Genomic DNA, 25,516 nt, shown 5'->3' on the forward strand with positions numbered 1-25,516 from the left:
CCTTGCTACAATTTTTTTTCTGATATCCTGGCCCTCTGTGCCTCTCTCTTGTCCCCTCCAGTACCTGATACTGTCCCCTTTATTTCTTCCCCCTCCTCTCTCCATCCCAGGTCCCCCTCCCTCCATCTCCTAGGGTCATCTTCTTCCCCCTTCAATGTAGGACTTAAGCATCCACAGTCTGGTCTTCCTTCCTTCTAAGCTCCCTATAGTCTGTGGGTTGTATTGCGGGCATTATGAGTCTTTGGGCAAATATCCATTCATCAGTGAGTACATACCTACCATGTGTGTTCTTTTATGTCTGGGTTACCACACTCAGGATGATATTTTCTAGTTCCATCCACTGTTTTGTTTTGTTTTGTTTTGTTTTTCAATTCTTATTAAAAAACAAAAGTACTTTCTTGATCTTTGTTATAAATTGTATAGTTTAGTTATAGATTTTTAAAATTTTCATTTCCTAATAATAATGATCAAATTTATTCTGTGATTTCCTTATCCCTATCTAGTTTTGTTTATTTTCATGATACATTAGTACATCATCTGAGGTAGTTTTTAATTTAGGTAATTTCAAGAATTGAGAGACATCTCTACAGTTGATAGTACATGCTGAAATTCCAGATGACTTGAGTCTAGCTTTTAATAACACTCACTTTAAGAAGCACAGAAATTCCTGTGCCTCCAGCTACGGAGGACCTAATATATTCCTTCGGCCTCCATGGGCATCTATTCTTTGTGGGACACACACACACAAACACACAAACACACAAACACACACACACACACACTTAAAAGCATAAAAATTAAATTATCATTGTCTACTAATAATTGACTTAAAATTATCCCAAATATTATTGTTGTTAATGTTATCTTTATAATATTTAGATATATGTATGCATTCTTTCTGTATTTTTAAATGTCCACGCTTTTATTCTTGTCATTGTCCTTTGAATTCTATTTGCTTGTGCATTTATTTTGATAAATGTAGATTAATATGTAATTTGGGAAAGAATAATTTTACAAGCAGAAGACCTATATATAGTCCCATCCAAGTTACCATCAATACCCTTTGTACCATCGATAGTAACATATTATTGTTAACATTTTATTCAACTAAGAATTATGTAACTCCAATTAAAGTTATAAAGACGAGATCAGGAGCATTCAGGGAGAACAGGTGCAGAATGTTACTGGGACATCCATCGCAATTTTAAAAGAACAAAGACTGGGAGTCAAGGTGAGATCAACTACCAGTGGTATGTGGACCAATATGAAAGAAAAGAAAATCTGCCTAACTCCCTTAAACTCAAGGGTCAGTCACATGACTCCTACTTGGGTAACTTTCCAAAGACTTAAAGTTAGGCTTACACAAAGGGAAATAGAATTGGACTCCTTTAAACAGGAGGGATACTTCTACACTCTATAACTTGCCTAATACTTGTGCCAATGTGATACTGTGGTATGAATTCAATAAATAGTACTAATACTGGTGTGAGTGTGATAATGTGGTATGTATTCAGTAAACAGAATTTTTGAAACAACTCAATGCTGAGAAATCATAGTCCTACAGAATATTTTTGTATGGGAGTGCATCCAGTATTACTTGTATGTGGTCCTTATATGATGTATTGAGATCTGTTGGTATGAAAATATTTTCCCAAATTCTTGCAGTATGGGTTCATTATAACTCACTGTTGGGTCAGAGCCAACAGTCACCTCCCTCATTTCATGCATATATTATACAATCCATACATCTCTTATACATACTTTGAATCATTTCATCTGTGAGTTCTATAAGATATCACTAGGATAAATGATTAGTTTTATTCTCAATGTTTTTGTGCTTATGAGTAGCAATCATTGTCATTAATAAAAATGTTGTATAATAAAAATATAAATATTAAACAAATATTGGAAACTTACAATTTATGGGCCAAACTTAACTGAAAGTATTGTTTTGTATAGTTTTTGAGTTCAAAATGTTCACTTGAATTTTATTTGTATTATTAAAATAAAACAAAAGAAAAAAATGAAAAAAAGTTATAAAGAGGCATCAAATTTTAAATTTATATTCATATCAAAATGGACAGCTAATTGTTTCCTGTTTGTTATATTTGAATAAAGGGTTTTCCTCAATAATTCATTATGTTGTCCATTTTATTGAAGTAAATTACTAGTATATCCAATAATTTTATGAATATGCAAGTATATCAATATATAAGTTTTTATGTATATGTGTATGCAAACATGGGGCCCTATGAAAGTGAGACTTATTTCACTGAGAGTAGAAGGAAAGAAGTTTGTTCTGGAGTGGTACAGTGGTTTACTAGAAACAGAAAACAAAAGAAAACTGTGAAGTATTTGTCAGCAATAAACAATAAAAAATTGTTTAACAGGAGATTTTAACAGATAGAAATTTTGCCCATCTCACAAATTTGTTATTGGCAATTACCCAGACATTGGAGATGAGTTTTCTGAGTTTAATCATGTTCTACCCTGCATACATCCTGTTCCTTCTCTGTCTTAGGCATTTTGATATAGGCTGGTAATATAGAACCAGGTAGGACATAACCTATGATGCTGAGTAATTTACACTTCCATTGACAATTCTTTTTACATTGACTTTCAATGTAAAAAGTCTCAATGGCTGCTTGCATACTCTATGCTCTTCTTGGATTGTGGCTGTAGGGCAGGTATTTATTGTGTAGTCCCATAGATTATTAGATTACAGCTAATATAATAAAGTTTTTTCTTTTATTTAAATATCAGTTCAGATGTTTATCAAAAAAACTAAAGAGATAACTATACCAAATGACCAATAACTTTGAGGGAATAAAGGAAGCAACAGAGGTAGTGTACAAAAAGTAGAGAAGGAAATAACGGAAGCAGAGTAATATTGGCTATTATCATTTGAGAAATAGAGAAAAATCGAAGCTAGAAAACATAGTAGGAAGTACATCATGAGAAAGAATGGAGGATAACATATAACAATCTAAAAGTATAACAAAAAAAGAATGAGTCTTCAGATATAATCAGACTGCCTAAAAACAAACCACTCAATTGGATCAAGCTTAGAGATTTCTCTTCTCAATGTCACTTTGTTCATGTTCATGTGTTCTTTTTTGTTATTACATTTTTTTCAAAACAGTTGTTCACTTTTTTGGCATTTTTATTGGATATTTTATTTATTTACATTTCAAATTTTATCCCCTTCCCTAGTTTCCTCTCCAAAAACTCCCTATCCCAGGCTTCCTACCCCTGCTTCTATGAGGGTGAGCCTCTATCCACCCACCCATTCCTGCCTCACCACCCTGGCATTTCCCAACACTGGAGCATCAAGCCTTCCCAAGACCAAGGGCCTCTCCCTCCTGTTGAAGTCTGACAGGCCCATCCTCTGTTACATGTGCGAATAGAGCCATGGGTCCCTCCATGTGTACTCTTTGGTTGGTAGTTTAGTTTAGTCCCTGGGAACTCTGGGGGTTCTGTTTAGTTGATATTGTTCTTTCTATGAGTTGCAAACCACTTCAGCTCCTTCAGCCTTTTAACTTCTCCATTGGTGACCCTGTGCTCAGGCTAATGGTTGGCTGGGAACATACTCCTGTGTATTTGCAAGGCTCTGGTAGAGCCTCTCAGGAGACAACCTTATCAAGCGTCTGTCAGCAAACTCTTCTTGGCATCCTCAATATTGTCTGGATTTGGTGTCTGTATATGGGATGTATCCCCAGGTGGGGCAGTCTCTGGATGGTCTTTAATTCTGTCTCTGTTACACACTTTATCTTTATATTTCCTCCTGTGAGTATTTTGTTCCCCCTGCTAATAAGAATCAAAGTATCCACATTTTGGTCTTCTTCCTCTTGAGTTTCATGTGTTTTGTGAATTGTATCTTGGGGATCCTGAGCTTCTGGGCTAATATCCACCTATCAGTGAGTGCATATCATATGTGCTATTTTGTGATTTGGTTACCTCACTCAGGATGGTATCCTCCAGAACCATCCATTTGCCTAAGAATTTCATAAATTCATTGTTTTTTTAATAGCTGGGTATATATGGTCCATTGTGTAAATGTACCACATTTATTGTATCCATTCCTCGGTTGAAGGGCATTTGGGTTCTTTCCAGCTTCTGGCTATTATAAATAAGGCTGCTATGAACATAGTGAAACATGTGTCCTTATTACATGTTGGATAATCTTTTGGCTATATTTCAAAGAGTGGTATAGCTGGGTCCTCAGGTAGTACTAGGTACAGTTTTCTGAGGAACTGCCAGACTGATTTCCAGAGTGTTTTCACCAGCTTGCAATCCCACCAGCAATGGAAGTGTATCGCTCTTTCTCCACATCCTTGCCAGCATCTGCTATAACCTGAGTTTTCGATCTTAGCCATTCTGACTGGTGTGAGGTGGAATCTCAGGGTAGTTTTGATTTAAAATATCCCTGATGACTAAGGATTTTGAATATTTTATTAGGTGCTTCTCAGCCATTTTAGACACCTCAGTTGAAAATTCTTTGTTTAGCTCTGTACCCCATTTTTAATAGTATTATTTGCATATAGCAGAAATCTTCTTTATGCATGTCCACATGACTCTAATGACTGGAGGTCCATGAGTATAACTTCAGTTATCTCCCTCTATCACTTTATGGCCCCAACACTTTTTTTTTTTTTTTAAGATAGAGTCTCTCACTGAATCCAAAGTCTACTACTTTGGATGAATTGTCTGTCCAGTAATCATAGGAGCCACTTGTCTATTCTTTCTCAAGGCACAATGCTAGGTTTGCCAGCACTTATTAAAATGCAAAGGTTTGGCATGAGTTCTAACATATACATATTCACAATGTCATCATACTTACATAGTAAGCATTTTATCAACTGATCCTTAAAGGTAACAGAAAATCAATATAGACACAATTGAAAGCCATATTAGAGGTCTTTTTCATCAACTTTTTTATTAGATATTTTCTTTATTTACATTTCAAATGCTATCTGAAATTTCCTTATACCATCCCCCTGCCCTGCTCCCCTACCCACCCACTCCCACTTCTTGGCCCTGACATTCTCCTGTTTGGGGCATTTAAAGTTTGCAAGACCTAGGGGCCTCTCTTCCCAATGATGGTCTACTAGGCCATCTTCTGCTACATATGCACTCCTCCTATTGAAGGAGTTACAGAGACAAAGTTTGGAGTTAAGACGAAAGGATGGACTATCCAGAGACTCCCTCACCTGGGGATCCATCCTATCATCAGCCACCAAAATCCAGACACTATTGCATATGCCAGCAAGATTTTGCTAAAGGGAACCTGATATAGCTGTCTCATATGACGCTATGCCCGTGCCTGGCAAATGCAGAAGTGGTCGCTCAAAGTCACCTATAAGTTGGAACACAGGGCTAACAATGGAGAATCTAGAGAAAGAACCCAAGGAGCTGGAGGGGTCTGCAACCCTGTAGGTGGAACAACAGTATGAACTATCAGTACCCCCAGGGTTTGTGTCTCTAGCTGCATTGAAAATAGTCTACAATAAAATCTCCCTGTTAGGACTGCAGAGAGAAGACTGAGATAAAGGGAGTAACAGTCATTCTGTTATGGGTAATAGTGAGGAAGTATTGCTTTATATAGGAGAGAGGGAGAGAGAGAGAGAGAGAGAGAGAGAGAGAGAGAGAGAGAGAGAGAGAGAGANGAGAGAGAGAGAGAGAGAGAGAGAGAGAGAGAGAGAGAGAGAGAACAAAAATGGAGATAAAACAGTAGAAAAAAGACCACAGAATCCCCTCTGGAGATATGAGACTCAAGCAAGAAGTTCACAATTCCTAATATGGTGTAAGTGAAACTTCAGTGTATTGGAACAGTCTTAAGAGATACCACAAATAAGTATTGTACTTTGTACTTTCAGGACGAGAAAAACAAAGTAATGACACAGTAATGTGAATAACAAGAAACAATTGGAAATGCAGCAATATTATGTGACAAAGAAAGGGGAGAATTGTGCATTTTAATATGTTAAGATGAACAAGTACATACAACTGTATATGTTTGCAACAATATATCTTGCTGAATTCAATGAGGTAGGAGGATAGACTTGGAAGCCAAGAAACTGGGTTAGAAAAGATAGATAGACAAGATACTTTATATAAAGTTTTTACTTATGCTCTGAGGTTTATAAAGCATAATACTATCACGACAAACATAGAATAGCTTTTAGAATATAATCAAGAATATAATAGAATATATAGAATATAATCAAGATAAGCATAAAATTCTCAAAAGAACTAATTAAAAATATTTTCCAATAAATCCTTTGTTGTAACATATTTTAATACATAATTTTTGATATTTATAAATTGTAAGTACTGAATCATATTCTACATACCAATGATCACGTCCCACACTCTGGGATAATTCTGGAGCAATGAGTTTCATATTTTTCTAAAACAATATACCATGTATGCTTAGTTTTTCTTAAAATTTCCTGTTATTTTTAATTGTATGTGCTGGTGTTTGTGTCTATCTGAGGGTATGTCCATATGAGCACAGGTTCATGTGGAAGTTATAGGCATGGTTAACCCTTGTTCTGGAGTTAGAGCAGATTGTGAGCCCCAAAACATTGGTGCTGGGAACTAACTTAGTATTCTAGGAGAACAGCAAGTGGTCTTCATTGCTGAACCATCTTCATGGACCAAAGTCACGTGCTTTAAGCCCTCTTCTCTAGTGTGCTTTGTTTGTTAGTTGTTTGTTGAATTATTTTTGACTGACTTCTTTCTTCACATGCTCCAACCTCCTCCACCTCTACTGTATCTACCTTATAATTGTCATCTGGGATTATCTGGAAGAACAAACATGGGAGTACAGAGCTTGGGAAATCAGAAGGGAGCTGCTAGCTTCAGGAACAGAGATATAACACAGCAGGTGCTACATTTGCACAATGTTAGTGATGGAACACTGTTCAAATCAGCAAGTCAGACATCAAAGACTTACGTTCCTTCTTCAGTCAACACCAGAACACTCTATCTCCAAGTTGAAGAGAACTCACTTCTTGGCTTGGCTCATCTCTCATATATCAGGGAAAGAGTTAATCTGCATTGCAACTGCCCTTGAAAAGTTCTTTTTGGTACTTTCTGTGTTTTCCTGATAAAATCTGCCTTATTCATCAAAATTAGATTAGAAATGCTTGTAGTGAATTCTTCCCCAAATGACCTTGAGGAAGTTTTAGAATCAATCTCTTTGAAATCGCTTTCCTCTACAATTAGCAACGTTCCTGATTTTGATTTTTTAGAATAATTAAAGAGGAAAACAATCTGTCAGCTTACGCTATTTTACATATATTTTAATGAATATTAAACTTTATTCAAATTATAAATAATTTGTGTTCTTTATAGTACTATATCAATAATAAATACTATAGCTATCAAAATAATTCCGACTACAATGGGCTTGATCAAGGCTCAGTGTCAATTAAAGAAGTATATATGTAAAAAGATTTTAATATGAGACTACAAAATGTATGAGAAGTGTGTGTATTTGTGTGTGTGTATGTGTGTGTGTGTATGTGTGTGTGTGTGTGTGTGTGTTGTGATACTACAGATTTAATCAAGAAATTTCAATACTTTACCTGCATTTATTGATTTACATTACATCAGAATAACATGGTATTTTGGTGTAAAATATATTGTTTGTTATACTCATATAGACAAGGGTTATAGCCAATATGTTTAGAAGAAATAGATTTAGAAGAGACCACAAAACACATTTATTCAATCAAAGTTTTATGTAATATATATTTTAGGAATGAAGACACAAATCTCTAGAAATAAATGCATTTTTATATGTAGGTTTACTGAAGAATGAAAAGACATGTAAGAATACAGTTTTAGAGAGTGATTTTAGTTGGTATGGTGCATTGTGGAAGAAAAAGGGGAACAAAGGAAGGTGGATGGAATATCAAACTCTTCACTTCTAAGACCTTCTAATGTCCTTTTGCAAAAGTACTCAGGATATCAACGCATCATATAGGGATATTTTGTTCTAAACACTGATACATAAAACATACTCTTATTATAAAATGACTTTGGAAATATTAATGTCAAAATATCTAAAGTAAACCAGTACAGTATTCAGTCTCAGTTATCAGTAGAATTAATGTCAGAATTTATCTTTATTTGGTGAAATTTGCTTAACTTCCCTATAAAAAAATTACTATCAATAAACCAACAACAACAACAATAAAAACTGTGTTGACTTCTTACCATGATCAAATGTTCCAGAATTTATGAACCCAGTGAGAAGGTTATATATGGATTCAGAGGCTAGAGGAAAAAGACAGTTCATCCCACTTGTTCAATTGTCACATATGGCCCATAAATGACATTTACCAAGACTGACCTGTACCACATAAAACTAGGTGTACTCTATAAAAAATGTTCAATACTTTATTGAAAAAAATCTTTTCTGGCACTCTAGTGTGTCTCTTTTTCTAAAGAAACAAAATTGTGTTTAATGTTGACAAAAGTACCATTTGTCCTAATTAGTTGGTTCTAAATCCCAGCTGCATCTATGTCTGTTCCTTTCAATCAATTCTGAATTTAACTCACCCAAGGATGAAGTTTATTTGGTTCAGTGGCCAAAACCATACCATTTCTCAATCTGTTGTGAGAGCCCATGGACACCAAACTTTCTAATATTGCAGTTTGGAGCACAGCATCAACCAATTCAAGATTTAAAATGTTCCTTGACTTCTCTATGAAATGTCCTAGAAGTTTATCTGAGCAGTGGTGTGCTTTTAAATTATAAGACCTCTTTCACATGATTGAAAAAAAAATAAACAATCAAACAAAGAATAAAAGCTCTAGTCCTTTTTTGGAAGTGTTTCTTGATTTCTATAGTGAGATCATGGAATGAAGATTTATTTAAAGATACCAATATTAGATAACTGAAAGAGGAGTCGGTAAAATTATATATAATTTTATATAATTATTATATGAAATTATATAATATTATGTATAATTACTTATAATATATGTGTACATTTTGAATACATACATATATATATATATATATATATATATATATATATATATATATATAAACACATATGTATAAGTAGATAGATAGATAGACAGATAGATAGACAAGCAGAAGAGAGTAGGTTTGTGATATGGCATCATCACAATACTACCATGATATTCAGCATGCCAAGCATGTTTCTTCCTGCCCTGCTGTGTAAGAGCAGCTGTAGTTTCTCTTGATGCTCAGAGTCAATAACCTGCCAGAATGATGTCTTCTTTTCTCTCCTGCTGGTCCCTTGGCAAAATGCCCAGTTATTTGAGCAGAGGCCATAGCTTAAGTTTAATTCTTCTTCTGTTGACTAGTAGAAGAGATCTTCCGCTGGGAATCAAGACCTTTAAATCTTCTCAGTTTAGAATGCAAGGACAGGAAATAAATTCCCCTGATATATGACAATGAGTGGAAGCAAACATAACTTCTTGCACTGCAATTCCTCTGTTACCTGGCTTCTATATACTACCTGCTAAGCGGAAACAGTCTCATGTAATTGCTTTGCAATATGGTAACCTATGCTTTCCTGGAACCACCACAAAACAGATAGTGCTTTAGAGTGCTCTTCTGCTGCCCTGCCAGAACTACGGATGCTTAGTGAAGAGGCAGGAGTTCAGTCTATGCTTATATGTACAGTCTAATAATTCATGTTCAGTAAAGAACTTCTAAGGCTAGAACAATGGTTCCCGGGTTGAGAATGCACACTGTTCTTGCTTAGGATCTGAGTTTGCTTCTCTGCACCCATGCCAGGCAGCTTACAATATCACACAATTTTAGATCTAAAGAATCAAATTTCATTTCCCATCCTCCATGGATACCTTTACTCATGCATAAATGAGCACAATACAAACATACCCCCTTTACACAAACATGCAAATGCGCACATACATGCACACACACATACACTCACACACACTTCAAAATTAAATAAATATTTTTGTTTTTAAAAATCTACTTTTATTCTGCAATAGGTTAATATTTTCCATTTTTCAAAGGAAAAAATACTTAGAGGAAATTACATTTTTTAAAAAATTATCTCCAAATAGAAGTACACTCAAATTTGTAAAAATAAATAATAAAAATTCTATACCTTTAATCATATATTAACCATTAAACACTGATTGTGAGAGACTTCAATACCCTTATTTCACCAATGGACAAGTCATCCAGACGTAAATATTTGACCTAAGAGGTATTATACACCAAAGGCACCTATAAGATATTTATAGAATGTTTCTTCCAAACAGTAAAGACTATATATTATTCTCATTACTTTAGGGAACTTACTCTGATAACACACACATAACAAATAAACATACAAAAAAGAATACAACAGGTACAAGAACAGTCTAATTACATCTTCCTTATGGGGGTTAATTTGGTATTACTGGGGGAGGGTTCTTTTTTGAAGGGCAACAGAGAAAGAATAGACATCAGTGGAGAAGGCAAGATAGGGATAACTATGAAGAGAGGGGAAAGAGGAAACTATTGTATGGTTGAATTTTATGGGAAGAACCAGGAGAAAAGAAAAAGAAAACACACAACAAAACACTGAAATGTCTCCCTGCATCCTAACAGAACAGCATGAATTTAAGCAGTATACCAAAAGCAATAAATACAATAGAAAGTTTGCCGACTCATGGAAACTACTATTTCTCTTCTAAATGATAAAATGGGTCAAGAGATTAAGGAGGAAAGAAATTTAAGACTTTACAGAATTGAAAGAACAATGAAAGCAGTTCTAAGAGGGAAATTCTTAGTATTAAATGCCTATATTTTAAAAAAAAATGCAGACATTGCATGCTAGCATCTAAACAATACACCTAAAGATGCTAGAGGAAGTAAGCACAACTGAGAGGAGTAGACAGTAAGTAATAATCAATCTGAGAGCAGAAATCCATAAAATAGAAATAAAGAGACTAATATGAAGAATCAATAGAACATACCGTTGGTTCTTTAAGAAAATCAATAAGACAGTAAAGTCATTATACAAACTAACAAAAAGACAGAAAGAATAAACAGGTTAACAAGTTCAGAAGTGATAGGTTGACAAGGCAACAGACACAGAGGAAATCTGGAGAACCATAAAGACATCCATGAAAGACCTGTATTTTACCAAAGGGAAAAATATCAATGAAACCAGAAATTTTTCTTGATATGTATCACTTAGCAAAGTTAAATCAAGATGAGACAATTTAAATAAGCCTATAACCCTAGAGAAAAAAAATACAGTCATTAAAATTCTCTCCACATCAACAAAAACAGCAGCAACAACAACACATTAAAGGTCAGAGGGTTTTATTGAAGAATTATTATCAGACTTTCAAAGAGTAGTTATTGTCAATATTCCTCAAGTTATCCCACAAAATAAAAACAGAAGAAACACTGCCCAGTTTATTAAATGAAGCTATAGTCACCCTGATACCCACATCACATAAAGTCTTAACAAAGAAAAAGAATTGCAGACTAATATTCCTTTTTATGTAAAAAAATTCCAAATAAAATACTTGAAAACTGACTTATGGAACATATGGAAAAGCTTATCCACCTTAATCAAGTACATTTGATCTCAAAGATGCAGAGATGTTTCAATATTCAAAAATCTGTAAATGTAATCTACCACATAAACAAGCAGAAAGAAACCCCACACGTACACATGGTCATTTCATTAGAGGCAGGAAAGGATATTGACAAAAATTCAAGGCTCCTTCATGATAAACCTCTGGAAGAGATCAGGGATACAAGAAACAAAACTAAACATTAAAAAAAAAAAGCAATTTGCAGGAAGCCTAAAACCAACCTCAAGTCAAATGTAAGGAAACTCAGAAGAATTTCCAAAAAAAGAGGAAAAAGATGAGGCTGTTCACTCTCCATATTTATTTAATATAGTAGTTGAAGTTGGCTAGAGCAATAAAATGACTGAAAGGTGTGAAGGGATCAAAATTGGAAAGGAAAAAGTCAATGTAACCTTATTTGCTGCTGAGATGAGAGTATACATCAATGATTCTAGAAGTTCCACTAGGGAACTCCTAAAGCTGATAAACACATTCACCAAAAAGGCTGTATACAAGACTAATTTTTAAAACTAAGTAGCTCTCCTATGTGCAAATGCCAAATGGACTGAGAAAGAAACCAGGGAAATAAACCTTTATACAATAACATTAAATAATATAAAATATCACGGGATAACTATAACCAAGTAACTGAAGGACTTTTATGATTAAAAACTCAAGTCTTTAAAGAAAGAAATTGAAGAAGATATCAAAAGATGGAAAGATTTCCTATGTACATAAACTGGTAGGATTAATGTACTAAAAATGGCCATCCCATAAATATCCCAGCACATGATTTTCAAGACCTTGAAAGGATAATTCTTGATTTCATATGTAAAAACAAAACAGAACATGAAATAAGTTAACTAACAAAAACCTGAAATGTGTAGTTATACAATTCTACATAATATAGGAATTACTGGAGCTATCACCACTCCTGATTTCTAGTTGTACTACAGAACTATAAGAAAACCCAAATGGTAATGACATAAAAACAGACAAGTTGATCCTGAATTGAATTGAAGAACAAAGCCTAAATTATAATACATGTGAACACCTGATATTTGATAAAGAAGCCAGAAAAATACATTGGAAAAAGACATTATCTTCAACAAGTAATGCTCGACACAATGGTTGTCTGCATATAGAGTAATACAAACTGATACCTATTTATCACATTGCATAAAACTCAAGTGTAAGTGGATCAAAGCCATCAACATAGAACATACATAGAACAACATAGAACATACACGGAACCTGATAGAAGAGAAATTGAGAAATAGCCTTCAACACATTGTCACAGGAGATGACTCTCTGAATATAAAACATATAGTATAGACACTAAGATCAACATATAATAAATGACACTTCATGAAACTGAAAAACTTTCTGTATGATAAAAGACACCATTAGTTGACAAAGCAGCTGCCTACAGAAAGAGAAAAGATTTTACCCTAAGTCTACATCCAATAGAGGCTTAGTATTCAAAATATATAATGTACTCATAAACCAGATTTATAAAGACCACAAATAATTTAAGTAAAATATAGAGACATAGAGAATTCTCAACAGAGGAATCTCAATGGCTGAGTAACACTTGGTTCTCAGCCAGATTTACAGTACTAGAGGAACATGCCTTAAAAATAACAGAGAACAGTTGGTTATCTCCACAACATTCATGCCACTACAGCATATCTTGCTATTCAGGTTGCTATTGTAGTTCACCTGCTTCACAACTGGCTCAGGTAATGTTACCTTCTCATCTCCCATCTTAAGTCTCATTCACCATTACTCCCCTTTCTTGGTAATATTATTTTTAAAAAAGTATATTTTAAGAAAGTATGTTTTTTAGAGTATATAATTTTAAAAACCTAAAAATGTGACTTATATGTATACATAAGAATACATAGGCCAGTCTCAGCATCATTGGTTTCTTTATCATTGTGTGGTACATCAATATCAGCTGCTACCTCCTTCATTAAGAATGAAATAAAGTGAAACATGTTTTTAATAAACTTAGGTAATCAGTAGCAGTCAGTAGAACTCAGTCAACTTTCTTGTGTAAGCAAAAATATATTCCCTTAACAAACCACTTTATGTATATGTCATTTTCTTTCTTTCTTTCTTTCTTTCTTTCTTTCTTTCTTTCTTTCTTTCTTTCTTTCTTTCTTGCTTGCTTGCTTGCTTGCTTGCTTGCTTGCTTGCTTGCTTGCTTTTTTTCTTGCTTTCTTTCTTGCTTTCTTTCTTGCTTGCTTTCTTGCTTTCTTGCTTTTTCTTGCTTGCTTGCTTGCTTGCTTGCTTTTTAAAGATAGTTCCTTTATTTTTATTTCAAATGTTATCCCCTTCCCTAGTTTTCCCTCAAAAAAACCCACATCCCCTCCCCTCTTCCCCTGCTCCTCTACCTGCTCACTCCCATTCCCAGTTCTGGCATTCCTCTATACTGGGGCACAGAACCTTCTCAGGACCAAGGGACTCTCCTCCCATTGATGACTGACTAGTCCTTTCTCTGTTACATATGCAGCTAGAGCCACAAGTTCCATCATGTATTTTCTTTGATTGGTGGTTTAGTTCCAAGGAGCTCTGGGGGTACTGATTAGTTGTTCTTATTGATGTTCCTTCTAGGGGGTTTCAGACCCCTTCAGCTCCTTGGGGACTTTCTCTACTTCCTTCATTGGGGACCTTGTGCTCTGTCCAATGGATGATTGTGAGTCTCTGGATGGTCCACCCTTTCTTCTTAGCTCCAAACTTTGTCTCTGTAACTCCTTCCATGGGTATTTTGTCCCCTATTCTAAGGAGGAACGAAGTATCCACAAGTTGGTCTTCCTTCTTCATTTTCTTGTGTTTTGCAAAATGTATCTTGGGTATTCTAAGTTTCTGGGCTAATATCCACTTATCAGTGAGTGCATATCAAGTGATTTCTTTTGTGATTGGGTTACCTCACTAAGGATGATATCCTCCAGATACATCCATTTGCCCCAAAATTTAATAAATTCATTGTTTTTAATAGTTGAGTAGTACTCCATTCTGTAAATTTACCACATTTTCTGTATCCATTCCTCTGTTGAGGGACTTTTGGGTTCTTCCCAGCTTCTGGTTATTATAAATAAATCTGCTATGAACATAGTGGAGCATGTGTCCTTATTACCCGTTAGAACATCTTCTGGGTATATGCCCAGGAGAGGTATTGCTGGATCTTCTGGTAGTACTATGTCCAATTTTCTGAAAAACCTCCAGACTGATTTCCAGAGTGGCTGTACAAGTTTGCAATCCCACCAGGAATGGAGGAGTATTCCTCTTTTTCCACATCCTCGCCAGCACCTGCTGTCACCTGAATTTTTGATCTTAGCCATTCTGACTGTTTTGAGCTGGAATCTCGGGGTTGTTTGATTTGCATTTCCCTGATGATTAAGGATGTTGAATATTTTTCAAGTGCTTCTCAGCCCTTGGTTTAATATATGGAAGATTTATTTGGGATGTGAATACATAAAACAATTATTTAAAAGAAAATATCATTCTGAGTGAGGTAACTCAGACCCAGCAGGATAAAGAAGGTAGTATTCACTTATAAGAAGATTGGCCCTTAGATGCATGATAACCAAGTTAGAGTTTGTTGATCCAGAAAGGATAGGTAAAATGGACAAAGTCTACAGAGGACACATAATTCTCCCCGGGAAAAAGAAATAGATTATTTTTTGACATGTACTTGAGGAGAATGGGATAGAAGCAGGAGGGGTCTGGGAATTACAGATTGAGAAAAGGGAGACACAGCTGGAACTGGGGGAGGAGGACATTTGGATGCTGGTATGGGAACCTAGTCCAATGGAAAGTTTTTGGACTCAATGAAACTGATCCTAATGAGGACTCATGGTAATGGGGTATAAGAAGCCTTAACTGAAACCTCTTGTAGCCAGGCAAGATTCCTAAAAGGGGAACATGATCAGATATTAGGGCGAGGAAGAAACAGGAGTGAATCCGTGAGGGCCAGCAGAAAGAATGAAACAGGCAACTTCAGAAGGTAGGAGTTTGGGAGACACTCTAGAATGTACCAGAGACCTAGGAGGTGTGAGACTCCCAAGACTTAAAGTGAGAGACCTTAGATAAGATTCCCAACATTGGGAAGAGGAAACTTGGGAAGTCCATACCCAGTGGAAGGACAAGGCATCAAGTGGAGGGATGGGGTTGCCATTCCATAGTCAAGACTGACTCAGGGTGGTTCCTGTCTAAATGAACCGCAGGGATGGAGATGGAGAGGAGACTAAGGAAGGGGTTCTTCAGTGACCTGCTCAATTTGGGAGGATCAGAAACTTGATACTGTTACTGATGCTGTGGTCTGTTTACAAACAGGGGCCTGGCATGGCTGCCCTCTGAAAGACCCAGCAGGCAGCTGAAAGAGGCAGATGTAGATACTTATACCCCCCCAATGGGTAGAAGCCAAGGATCACTGTGGTTGAATTGGGAAAGGGCTGGAAGAAGCTGAGGAGCAGGGCGAACCCATGGGAGCACCAGCAATGTCAACTAACCTAGACCCCCAGACCTCTCAGACACTAAGCCACCAAACAGCATAAACCAGCTTATATGAGGCCTGCCTGATCTGGTCTCCGTGAAAGAAGAGGCATCTAATCCTAGAGAGAGTTGAGGCCTCAAGTAGTGGGAAGGTCTGGTGGCATGTGGGTAGGCAGTGGGGATGTCCTCTTAGAGACAGGTGAGGGGGAGTGGGTTGAGGAGTGGTCAGAAGGCAGACTGACTTGGAGGGAAATGGTGACTGTATTGTGAAAAAAATACTAAAAATTAATAATAATAAATTTTAAAAAGAAAGAAAGTATATATAGAATACGTATGAAATTTTAAAGCAAAACACAATGGTTGAATATGTGTGTGTGTGTGTGTGTGTGTGTGTGTGTGTGTGTGTGNGAGAGAGAGAGAGAGAGAGAGAGAGAGAGAGAGAGGAAAAAGAAGATAGATAGATAGATAGATAGATAGATAGATAGATAGATCAGAGTTAGAATAACTTTCTTCCTTTAATATATCAGTGATCTCATATGTACAAATATGTATATTATTCACATTTCATAAAAATATCTTCTCTTGACAACAGATGGAGAGTACTCCAGAAAACCACAGCTGTAGAGTTCTCGCACAGTCTGAGTAGACAAAATCAACAAAAACAATCCAGCACCTATATTGCAGAAACAGAAGATGGAAAACTGTACAAAGCAGAGGATTGGGAATCTACTTTTAAATCGTTTCTTGTAGGAATGTCAGACGCTACAGCCATAAAGTCAACAACATGGGTGCTCAAAAATGACCTGATTCAGAACAACACCAACTGACATATCAAAATCAATGGAGGAAAGCACAGAACATGTCAACTCTACACAAAGAACATGAGTCAATTAAAGAATGTTTTAAATGGGAGAAAGAATCTTCTTCAGGAAGACTATAGCAATCCTTTATACAATATCAAATGATCAAAATGTGGAAAGAAGGAATCTTATATAAATGAGCTAGTTACATTTAAAAATATTATATATTATTATATTCTATAAATTATAAAATATACTATGTAATATACAACTACATATATTAAATTTATATAATGTTAAATACTTTACATGTATAAATAAATATATTTTCAATTTCAATTATTAAATTATTAAAATAAATATAGAAATATTTACATATGCACAGATATATACATGTATGTATGTGCATTTAATAATAATGTAAATAGAGTATATTTAAAAGAGAGAAGGAAGACATATACGGAAGAGGGTAGAGAGAAAAAAATGGAAGGTAAATAATATAATTATAATAATATCAAAAATAAAAGGTCAACAAATACAGAAAAGAAAAAATAATTGAAGATTTTAGAGCTAACAATTTGGTATATTTATCTTAGGCAACCCTTTACTTGTGCCATATAATTTATCAGTTTTCATTATTTAAAAAGAATCATGTATCATGCACCATCAGGAATATGCTATCTAGATGTAACTTTAACTTTCATTGGAAAGCAATTCTGAAATAAGACTTTAACAGTAGGAGTGGATCCACCTTCAAATTCACAATAAACAAAGAAGCAGTTTAGTACTAGGGAGATTTGGACTCTTTTTGTCCAAATTTTTCCCATATAATTTGACACTTAATATACATGAAGAATTAGAGAAAAGTTTCCCTGATATGACCAATTCTGGTCAAAAAAATAAAAAATATTTTTGATGTAGTGTATTATACTACATTATACCAGTAATCATATTTACTAATTTCTATTTTCATGCAGTTTACATTAGAATTACTAAGACTACTCTGCTAATCATTTTAATTATATAGCATGCTAATTGTTTTTTACTATATAATAAAATATCTATTCAATATCAACAAAGAATGCACATTTAAATACATTTCTGTTATCAGGTCTCCTGGCCAAACATTGTAAACCTTTAGAAGAGTGATCTGATCTATGTTTAATTTCAGTAACACCCAATTTGCGTGCACTTATTTTAATTCTTGGGGCTCTGTAAGGCCCTCAAGGAAATGATATCTCAGCAACTGTGTGTGCCTGTGAAGGACACAGCAGCAAGAAAGCCCTAGAGCCCCTGGTTTAAGGTATGTTTTAGAGGCTTGATATACATGGCCCCTTAAGGCTATGAATACTGGCACTTAGGTATTTTACTTTCATCCCTTGATAAAGGCAACCAGCAGAGTAATCCCCTGATTTAACTCCTCCTGGAGAGCATCATCCCAGATATTGTTTCATAATTAAACTAAAGTGAGTCAAGTATATGGAGTTAACTGCTTGTTGCTTATGCATCAAAGTTTTTTTCCATGTGTGTTACAGCCAGTCTATGACTATATTACTCTCTGCATAACTCTTAATATTCCATAGCCTATTGATATATTAGTATAGAGTTTCCTTCCATCAATCTTTTCTGATTCTTTTCTGAATCTTATCTCAGACCTTGTCCTAGAAATCGTTACTTGCAAATAATTTTGTTTTGTTTAAAGATGCAATACAATATGATTATCTAATTGACCTCCTCCAAAGAAAGCCACTGTACTAGGCATTACTCTAATATGTCTCTGTGGTATTTAAGTACAAGATACCCTGAGACCAATTTAGCACAAATGTGCAGTATGCATTGGAATTAAGATCCACACATTGCTATTTGCCAAACACTATTTGATGGAAAGAAGACACTTTTAATTAGCCATTCTTTTCTCATTCTACCTACATTTTCCCCATGATCTCAACAGTTTCTAGAAGAAAGGGAAGATGTTTTCTTGACATTTGAGCATATGATGAAACCCACTGTAAGATTCATAAAGCAGCTTGTCCAAGATGATATTTCCTCAAGTGTGCTCTCTGGATTTGTGTATTCATCCCATTCCAGTCTTAATATTCAGCTGTGTCTTTGTCTCATTCAAATCAAACCTGACCAATGACAAACTTAGTTTCAGGTAATTTCTATAAAAGAATCATGTACTTTCTATAATAGGCACTTATCTACATGAAATATGAAGGTTAAAAATTTAATAAAATTATTGGAAAAAATAAATGTAATGTAGAAAATGGAATTAGAGGACATCGAGGCAATAAAAGAATGGAACTTGTGAGAGTCAATCTATCCTTTCTATAGGTGAACAAAACAACTATAGAAATTGTGGAATATTAAAGCACAAAGTCAATAATAGATTATGGTATATCTTATAAACTTAATAAAACAGGAAAATATTTAATATTAAGTGTATTTTGTGGGAGAAATTGTTGTCATTTGACTAACCAAAGCCAATAATATTTTGTAATAGTGATGCTACTTCAAGATGCTACGCATTTTCAAGTTGCATTTTGTAACTTTTGCTGTTCTTGATCTCCTTGTCTTTGCTCATCCCTGCTCATCTATTTCTTAATCTGGGCTGTGTATTTTAATCTTTAATCCATTGGAAAGGCTAAAGGAATCATCTAGGGAACAGAGAATAGCACACAAAACAAGGGACAAGTAGATTTGCTTGTAGTGAGGCAACTGTCATGTGAAATTAATGTGATAGCAATAATGATAAATAAATACATAAATAATAAATATTTTTAAAAGAAACAGTAAAAAGAATAAGCTTTAGACTTTTTCACAATCACAGTGTTGTGATAGGACCACAATTTCCTAATTTTTTTTTTCTGGGTTATTTTCTCTTTAAGAATTTAAAACATGAGAGCCTGGCATGGTGGAGCACGCCTTTAGTCCCAGCACTCAGGAGGCAGAGACAGGCAGATTTCTGAGTTTGAGGCCAGCCTGGTCTACAAAGTAAGTTCCAGGAGAGCCAGGGCTACATAGAGAAACCCTGTCTCAAAAAAAAACCAAACAAACAAACAACAACAACAACAACAAAAAGAATTTAAAACACGAATTAAACGTAATTTGATCATATCTACCCTTCACCTCCTTTCTATAAATCTTTATTGGTCCCCCCCTTCTCCATCTCAACTTCTTATCTATTTCCTCTATTTTTTTCATAATATAGAACCTACAGAATCTAATCGCTGCTGAGTTTTTGCATCAGAGAAAACGATATGATTACCACCTAATAGAAGATGAAATTAAATTAGGCTGTTGTCCGGTTTCCTTCCTGGATTCCTAGAGAAGAAAACCCTCATTTCTGCATGCATGCCGCATGCATAAAAGACCCGACAGAGTAAGGATTGTTTGTTTTTGGTGATCTTCAGGTGCAGGTATACTGTCTAGGAAAAAAAAAAAAAAAGATGCTGCATAGGCTAATGAGGTAAAACAGAATACAGGCTAAGGAGACTGGACTGAGACAGTCTTAATGCAAATTGTGCCACTTATCAGGGGTTTTCATCTTCCCACCTGCTCTTATTGTTTTCACTGTGTAATCTCCTTGCTTCTCTTCAGGGCCCCTTAATACTTTCACATTCCAGGCCATGCCACATTGATATTGATTGCTTATTGTAAGTGCTTTGGGACTTATAATCTTTGATTTTTTTTTTCTATTGGTGAGTCCCCAGCAAATGTTAACTTTGCTTGTTAAGTCCCAATGTCCACATAAGATACCAACAACCACCTAAATAATCAATACCCATTTTAACAATCAGACAGTTAGACATGACTTGAAATTCTACACAAACAAAGTTGTCATTTATTATAAAGTTATGTGATAGGTAGAGTGGGCACTGAAGCTTTTAAAGAGAGAGACATTCTGTGTTTTCATTTATTTTATTTTATTTTTTGTTTTATTGGATTATTTTCTTTATTTACATTTCAAATGTTATCTCCTTTCCAGGTCTTCTCTCCAGAGCCCCCATATCCCATCCCCACTCCCCCTGCCTCTTTGAAGGTGCTCCCCCCACCCACCCACTCACTCCCACTTTCCTGCCCAGGCATTCTCCTACACTGGGGCATTGGAACTCCCTCAGGCCCAAGAACAGCTCGTGCCACTACTTCTGTGTTTTCATTTTTAAGTAAACAGATTTGGTGGTAAGACAAATGAGAGTGACAGTAGCTAATGCTAATTAGAAAATTTGGCTTCATGAGCCAAAGTGAAATGGTCATATCTGACCCCTGAATTGGTAAAATCCTAGTCATTGTCTAAACAGGACAACTCAAGGCAACATAGATTTTTACCATGGATTTTACAATAAAGATGTATGCTCTGACAGGAAACATACACACACACACACACACACACACACACACACACACACACACACACAAACACACTCACACACAAACACACACACACAAACACACTCACACACACACCACTTTTAAAAGTGGTAGAATCTCACAATGCCCCTCTACAGTTTGATGGAAATACACTACAATTAGTATAACTACCCTGATGAAAGAGGAAACAAACATTTTTCCTGATGTATAAATTTCTATCACCTTCTGAAGATTGGAAAGCAATGTTTCATTTCTCAAATAACACACAGAAATATCTGTGAGTGGGTCTTCTGTACAGAATATTGAAACAGGCTTTACTTGGAAAAAGACAAGAATTGTTTTCAGGGCAAAATCAGGCAAGGCTATGGTAAAGTACATTGTATATTTATCTGAAAAGGTTCTGATGTAACCCTCAATCATTTGCAATTGTTGCACACTAATAAAGCACAGGGAGAAAATTAGTGGGTGCTGACTTCGGAGCTTCTTTCTTGTAGCTACTGTTCATAGTTCTAGAAGGTTCTACTTCTGCTTTGCAGGAAGAAACATAATTGATCTTATGACCCAACTGTGAACCCCATAAGCTACAATAAATAGCAGGTTGTCTACTGTGATATCAGCACTAGTGTGATAAGGTCATGAATGCTATGGGACCATCCAGCCAATTTCTATTGGAATTTAACGTTGGTTTCACCAGACAGAATTCATGCAGAGTGCTCTTTACTGTGTCCAAACCCCAAAAGTGTATGGGTTATAGTCCGTAATTGAGAACTTAGTATTATTATTCTGTTTAATGGTCAAAATTTAAAACGCCCCCCCCTCAAGTTCTTGTCTTTATACCCATAGATTAGTGCAGCTCTCAGTTGAAAGGCATTGTTGGATGTGAATTGTTAATTATAGAAATCCACAAAACTCAACTCAACTTGCAGAGAAAAAGAGACTGTGTAGTGCTCAGACAGATCTAAATTGAGCATCTATTTTCTATAACCTTTCTCAAAGTCTCAAAGAATATCATGGAAATGGGACAGAATGATTGTACTGTCCAAACTAAGTGATACCTGCAATGAAACAATATTTAAGTGACTTGATAAGGCCATGGAGAAATGAAATAAAAGCTGCTGGGACTGCCTGTATAGACCTGCACAAGATCAAGGCAACCACCATTCCAGAATAGAAAGGGTAGTGGTCCATGTGGTTCCACTTCACTAAGGACTTTTTGGAAATTGACTGTTTCTGGGAAATGGACAATCAGTTTTCCTCGGGTCCACGAGAGACTGTCCAATATCGAACAGGTATTTCAATCCCTACATACTATAATTAACACTAAATAGACTCTATGAGGTATTTATGCTTGTTTAAAAAAAAAAGTGCAAATGGAGTCAGAGAGAAGACACGGGATTTAGGGAAGGGTGTAAATGAATTATTCCTAATATAAAGGTAAGCAGTGAATTAATCTGGTGGCTGTACTTATTTACCTTATGCTAATTGCCAAGAACTTCACAGAGAAACCAAGATTTATTTAAAATGTCACCTAGATAGCTGAGCAGATACAGGATGTTTCCTAAACTTGCTAATCTGGCTACCTCCCAGGCCTATCCCATGATATATATTACCATTGATCTGGATGTTTGGATCCCTTCTTTGTGGCTCCAGTTCCTCTGTCTTCCCTGGCCGTCTGCCTCTCTGTCCTCTTTCTAGTGGACATTCCACACTATTCGCTCTTCTGCCCAGCCATTGGGTGATCAGCACTTATTGACAAGGTACATAATAAATGATAAGAACTGTTTACACAAACTTGAGACAGGAGATTCTTGATTAAAGCATCACAACAGCTCAAGGGTAAACTACCCAGCATACAAAACATTATGTCTAAAGAAGGAAATGGAAGAAGATGAATGGAGTAAACTTTATAAGGACACATTTTCAAAAATTATAAATTAAAATGACGATGAACTAGTAATAAGGACTGTATTTGATTTACTTTAGTATTTAAAATGATTCCAACTTAAAAGCAGGCAATTCATAGCATATGTTTTATACTCAGTTTCATTACTGTTTTTACTTCTACTAATTAATAGTCTTTCTTAGATTTCAGTTTCCCTTTTTTCACAGCTTTATTATGAGTAAAGCTATGCCCTTATTTTCTTCTCTTGCTTTCTCTAGTTGTTTCTGTGTAATGCAAAGATAATAACAATTGTTTTGTCTTATGACAGATGACAGTGAATAAAAGAATTCAGCACTGAAATTTCTATAGCACCTCTACTTCATTGTGTGTCCATGTTTTTATCACTTATGTAAAAAATATTATTTTTCATCATTACTTTCATGACACTGAGTGTAAGGGTCTATATTTCACTGAAGAATGATACCAGAGACTCAAATAATATGCAAAGAGTAAAGAGTGTTTCTTTAGCAGAATTTCCCACATGCAGAGTCTCTGCATTTGGAAATGGAAACAGTTAAGGACTCTCAGACCCAGCTTTTATTGTCAGTTAGGGGAATATTAGGGAGGGTATGAACCCGTTTGTCTTTATTGGTTAGGTCTATCTCTAGGGGTCTCACTGATTCTATAATTGGTTAGGGCTCTGGAGATTTTCCAGGATGGTTGCTTACTCATTCTAGCTACCTATTTTTGCTTCAGGCAAAATGGCAAAGGTTCATCGGGTTGGCTGCTTGCTGCTGTGGTTGACTGACCACCACTGGTTCCTGGATCTGGGTTCGCCTTGCTGGAAAACAGAGACTTAGGCCTAGTCTCCCAAACTGCCAATATGCAGCCTGTCATAGAGTCATTCTGGCTATGGTTACCTCAGCCCTCTCATGAGTATTTTGATTGGTTAAATGTTGATATTCTGAATTCAGAATGGCCACATAAAAGAAAGTATGACATAGTTTCCTGCCCTGGAACTGAGCCACCACTTGTTGATGGCTGCTACAAGTCTAAGGCTAGTTTGTATAATGATGTACAAATTTTCACATTCATCTTAGAAATATTCCCCCCCCTCGTTGATGTTAATGACTCCATCCACCGTGATCAAAAACAGAAAAAGTCCAGGAGACAAAGGTGTGGCTATCATCTCAGCAAAAAGGCAGCCACTGGAACACCTAGAATAGTCCTTACGGCTGTGGTTGCAATGGTAACTTCTGGGTGAGGTCCCATCCAGCTATCTTGTTGTCTGTGCTCCCTGTCTCTACCTAAGAGTCAAAAGACTAAGGTCATGGAATGCATATTGAAGGGTTTTTAAGAGGAAACCTGGAATAAATAAATGAACTGATATGTTAATAAGAAACTGGGAGTTACAGATGTTCTCAATGCTATAAGAGCAGCTGTTGAGGAAGTTGTTGTCATAGGAAGGGGCTAAGCTCTGCTTCCTTGCATCCCAGCCTTGGGTTCATTAAAGACTTCTAATGAAGATCAGGAAATAGATATAGAAATTATTAAATGAGCACTTAAAATTTCTGCAATCGTGATTGCTAAGAAAACAGGTGTTGAAGGATCTTTGATAGATAAGAAAATTCTGCATATTTCCTCAGAAGTTGGTTATGATATCCTGCTTGGAGAATTTGTGAACATGGTCGAAAAGGGAATCATTGATCCAACAAAGGTTGTAAGAACTGCTTTATTGGATGCTGCATGGGTGGCCTCCTTGCTAACTACAGCCAATTCTGTGATGACAGAAATTCCTAAAGAAGAGAAGGACACTGGAACCGGTACAATGGGTGGAATGAGAAAGGGTATGGGAGGTGGCATGTTCTAACTACTAGAAAAGTGCTTAGCCCTTATCAGTGAATTGTGACAGGAACCTCAAGGCAGGTCCTTCACTGATAACTTCAGAGAAGTCACCTGACAAAAATGACTGAAGAGAGGGCTGGCTGATCTCTGTAACTGTCAGTTACTGGGGTCTTTTAACAATATATAATGACTTACTGCCATTATTGTTCATGCCTACAGATAATTTATTGTGTACTTTTGAATAAAGACATTTGTATATACCTGGTGCTGGGTATGAGAGCCATGTACCAGTGTTCCGCTTTCAACTTAAATCACCAAGGCATCTCTCCTGTTCTGTTAGCATCAGGACCGTAGCGCTGTGTGCCCACATGAGTTCAGAAGCAGCCTTCTGTGGAGGGTGGGGATGATTGTACACAAAGCAGAGAACTATCCAATTATGTGACAATGTTTGTGTAATAAAACTTTGTTGAGAGAGAGAGAGAGAGAGAGAGAGAGAGAGAGAGAGAGAGAGAGAGAGAGAGAGAGAGAA

At 35.8% G+C, this 25,516-nt stretch overlaps 1 pseudogene; it reads left to right on the forward strand.

The window, feature by feature from the left end:
* The first annotated feature begins 22,446 nt into the window (after window positions 1-22,446).
* LOC110329442 lies at window positions 22,447-25,012 on the forward strand (annotated as a pseudogene).
* Window positions 25,013-25,516: the final 504 nt, after the last annotated feature.

This window comes from Mus pahari, chromosome 12 (genome assembly GCF_900095145.1).
Source record: "Mus pahari chromosome 12, PAHARI_EIJ_v1.1, whole genome shotgun sequence".
NCBI classification, from domain to species: Eukaryota; Metazoa; Chordata; class Mammalia; order Rodentia; family Muridae; genus Mus; species Mus pahari.